Genomic DNA, 4,796 nt, shown 5'->3' with positions numbered 1-4,796 from the left:
ACTAACCTGACAGATTTGCGGTAACAATACATCCTAATGCACTAAAATCAATAATTTCAGAGTAAATCAAAATTAAATCGAACGCAACAACATATTTATCAAAGTGTCTTAAAGATAATGATTTTGATTCGGCCCTGCAGTCACAACTGGCTGGCATGTACATTGCTTGCACAACAACAGTCAGGCTTAAGGCCAATGAGCGACTCTGTTGGTGTTAACATCCAATGAACTAGCAGCACATGCTGAGTGCAGTCAAATTCCTGCTCGAATTCTGTTTTGAGTGAGGTTTCGGATTTTATTTTCATGCCAATACATTTGAATATGAAAGACTGGTTCAAGACTGATGCAAGCACATTCGTTGTATCTCTTTTTAGATTACAAATGCCTAATTGCTTGATTTAGTCTATTTACAGACTAATCTGCTCAGTGCACAGTGGCAATTTTAACTGAATTTACAAAATGTGATAAATTTAGGTGTTACTTATTTGGCTAAACGCTCCCATTGAACATAGAGAGAAAGTCTTTGTTCTCCGAGTGGGCGTGGTACGCCCCGTGGGCTCGCTGAGCCACTCAGAAGCATCATGAGGTTTCTTAACAAAAATACAGTAACAACATCACTATCATTCTGTGTATCAATCTTAGATTTGAATCGTACCACCTCTTAATCATTTGTAGCCACGAGTAATTTAGCTGTGTGGCAATAATAGCTGTAGCCAATTTTGATCAAACAAAAAGTTCTCTTCATTTTTACATGTTGCATATGCATCAGCCTGTTTTTCCCAACTTTGTTTTTCATAAACAAATGCATCAACGTGCGTATCTATCAAATCACAAATGCCTTCCAATTGTTTACAAACTTAGATTTTTAATTCTATTGTTTGCTCGTTCTCATCGTGTGTTGCTAGTTTGTTGCAGCTAATAAAACAACGGAGAAAGCATTTAGCTGATTTTAAAAACGCTCTAATTTACAAATGCTTATCGAGTCTCAGGAAATAGTTTGGAAGATGTTTTTCCAATTTAGGTTTAGTTGTTGTAGGTCTACGCCGACAAAGAAATATTTTAAAATCCATAACATGAGTTTTAATTCCTCTACTGCGCTGTCGCTATCATGTCCCTGATATGTGATTGTATCTAAATTCTTAAACCCCACCGGATTGCGGTTCCGGTCTAACACTGGGTATTCCGACCCATTCTATTAATGTGTCTATATGGGATGCGTCTGTTTTTCCCTAAACATTTCTAAAAAGGCAAAAAGAATTTTACTTACCAGAACAGCTGAAGAAAGAGAAGTGCAAACCTCTTGTTGATTTTAAAATCGAATACTTCGCTGAAAAGACGTTGCTCGTAAGAGAGTTGCAACATCACAGAGGCTGGTCACCATTTTGTAAGGCCGCCCAAATCGTCCCAATGGAGGCTAACGATCGGCGGGTGAAGGTCGCTGCGCGTTCGTCTTTTCAGCGGGGAAAAGGGGATTTTATTCCAATTCCTCGTTATCTGACTCCATTTAATTATAATTTAGAATTTGGGTTAGAATGCCAATTTGTTATTTGGTCATTCATTTTTAATAGTTTAAGTAGGCTACACATTTAATTATTCCGTTTAACCCTTTGTTGAAATTATACCCAACCTGAATAATTCCAGAGCAAGTCAGAATCCATCAAAGTGTAACAATTTATTTAACAGTCAGGTAAATGTATTAAGCCAATTACATAGTCAATTCAAAGGTAATCCATATAAAACATCAAATACTCTGAAGTAAAGAATGAAATGTATACCTGACTTCTGAAAACTACATAATGCTGGCTATTTTGAGACATCCAACATTACGGGCTGACCGGTTTAAAGTGTCAAGCCCTGAGCTCTTTGCAACATTTCCTTAAATACCCAGAAACAAATGCACAAACTCTTTCAAATGTAAACACGAGTGCACAATGGGAATTTGCATTGATCAAGACTTGTATTGATCCAAAGGCCAAATGGCTGAAAGCCTCACCCACCAAACTAAGACAAGATATCTTTAAACCCTTAAAACATTCATGATGTTCTAGTTTACTTCTGTGGAGTTGAGATATTTGTACCAGTCGCACTGAGACATTTCAAACGATATCAAACACATATGATACTCGATCGTGTGGATTGACATTGTAATATAGAGATTCTGGATGCATTTTCAGTGATCTCAGCATGAGAGAGGGAATGAATTGGGGGAGAGGGAGTCAATAGGGAAAGATGTAGATTAGCTGATAGTGAGGTGAGACTTGCGTCTCCAGTGGTGTGTGAGGGACAGTTCAGATGTTAATTTCCTTATTTTCTCAGAGAGTCTTTGTTCTTCATTCAGACATTTCGGCATATACTAGTTTTTTCAGTCTTACAAACTCGACCCGGGACCGTTAAGCGTTGTGTGTGAAAACGCACATATTACGGTATTTCGCTGGCAGTGTGAATGGACCAAATCTAGCGGCCCGGGAACAAATGCCGGGTCGCATTATCCGTGCATTTGCCGGAATCGCAGTGGGAAATGGGCTTATAACTGATGTTATTGGGGGGGGGGGGGATGTATCAATGCTACCCGTTTTTAGCTTTGCCTTATAAATATAACTAGCTTATTACCAAATTAAACAAAAATATATTTTAAACTTTACCAGTATCGGTATTCTAGCTTGATAGTGAATACTAAAAAACATCTCATTTGTTTATATTCATACTGATAAAGTTAGATTTTTTATTACATGTGATTCTGACATGATGTCATTACATGCACACCGCTCCTCTCAGGTAAATACTGCGTCTTCTACCTGAGCGGTCGGTGAGGCGCGTTCATGTATTTTGGGGGCATGGCTTTGGAAAGAGCCCAGAAGGAAAAAGGTGGAGTGAATGGAAATAATGAGCTGTCTTTAAAACAGTCGTGAGAGGTCTACAGACAATCAAATTTTATACTTTCTTTGTTAGAGTACTTACATTTTAATTATGTATTGATATAAAGAACGTTTAAACAAATTTGGAAAAAAAAGTTTTTTAACCAATTCTGACCTACCCTACCTTTAATGCAATTATCTAATTTCTTATGCCAAGAAAACACCCCCACACCATTACACCACCAATACCAGCTTGCACAGTGGTAACAAGGCATGATGGATCCATGCTCTCATTCTGTTTATGCCAAATTCTGACTCTACTATCTGAATTTCTCAACAGAAATCGAGACTCATCAGACCAGGCAAAATTTTACCAGTCTTCAACTGTCCAATTTTGGTGAGCTCATGCAGATTGTAGCCTCTTTTTCCTATTTGTAGTGGAGATGAGTGGTACCCGGTGGGGTCTTCTGCTGTTGTAGCCCATCCGCCTCAAGGTTGTGCATTTTGTGGCTTCACAAATGCTTTGCTGGATAACTCGGCTGTAACAAATGGTTATTTCAGTCAAAGTTGCTCTTCTATCAGCTTGAATCAGTCGGCCCATTCTCCTCTGACCACTAGCATCAACAAGGCATTTTCGCCCACATGACTGCCGCATACTGGATGTTTTTCCCTTTTCACACCATTCTTTGTAAACCCTAGAAATGGTTGTGCGTGAAAATCCCAGTAACTGAGCAGATTGTGAAATACTCAGATGGGCCCATCTGGCGCCAACAACCATGCCATGTTTAAAATAGCTTAAATCACCTTTTATTCCCATTCTGACATTCAGTTTGGAGTTCAGGAGATTGTCTTGACGAGGACCACACCCCTAAATGCATTTAAGCAACTGCCATGTGATTGGTTGATTACATAATTGCATTAATGAGAAATTGAACAGGTGCTTCTAATAATCCTTTAGGTGAGTGTATATACACATTATATACATATCTTTTATTTTTATTATTTTTTCACAAAATTCAGTGAGGAGGCTGTGGAGATAGTGTCTCTGCTGCATGTAAACACAAAACAGTCTCACTTTGCCATACTGGTACTACCACCTGCTGTTAACAACATGTCCACCGAGGCATGACATGACAGAAGTGAGGTGGACCGACATTCCTAGGGCTGAGGGTATCTGAGCCCAAGCAGCCCATTAAAATTGATGGACTGCCAGGTGAGGCTGAGCCCAACAAGAATGTGTAGATATCTGGTATAATCAGTAAGCGCAGTTCTCATATGGGCAAGAGGAGCTTTGACGGGGTATAGCCTAGTGTTTACACCGAGTCATGACAAAGATGTTTAATAACATCATGCATTTAATGAAATCATGGTTAACCAGATACATTTCACCATGTTAATAATGGAATTGAGCTCCGATTATTTTGTAACACTACAGATTAAATATATACGGCAGATTTAATGGAAAAGCTTGGAGGGCTTTTTTTCTGTACCAGCTTCCATTAATCATGAGACTTATTTTCCATGAGAAAAAAATCTGGTAGGTTTAACTGATTATTGAACAATGCCAAGTTTTCCATTGTTTTACACAAGCAGTTTCCATCTCCATTTTTGGCCCTTTTAGCCTGGAATCTTTTCATACTGCATATCCATTACACCAGTTTTTTTTGGATGGCGGAGTGCGGGATAAATGATTGAAACTAACAGGCAGGATATATTCCTGAGTCTTTTGATGGAACGAAAATAGACATTTGAGTTGAAAATGAGTTGAATATGAACAAAGACTGCAATCATAAAACATATTAAAACCAATGATATTTCACAGCAGTGATTCTCTCTACAGAAAAATAAGATATTGAATCACCTGTTATTTTCGAGCATAAAGATGGTGATTGTTATCTATAGCATGCAATATTCAGGAGAAATTTCTTCTTGTAAAACAAT

This window comes from Pseudorasbora parva, chromosome 3, assembly GCF_024679245.1.
Source record: "Pseudorasbora parva isolate DD20220531a chromosome 3, ASM2467924v1, whole genome shotgun sequence".
NCBI classification, from domain to species: domain Eukaryota; kingdom Metazoa; phylum Chordata; class Actinopteri; order Cypriniformes; family Gobionidae; genus Pseudorasbora; species Pseudorasbora parva.
This window is presented reverse-complemented; position numbering follows the sequence as displayed.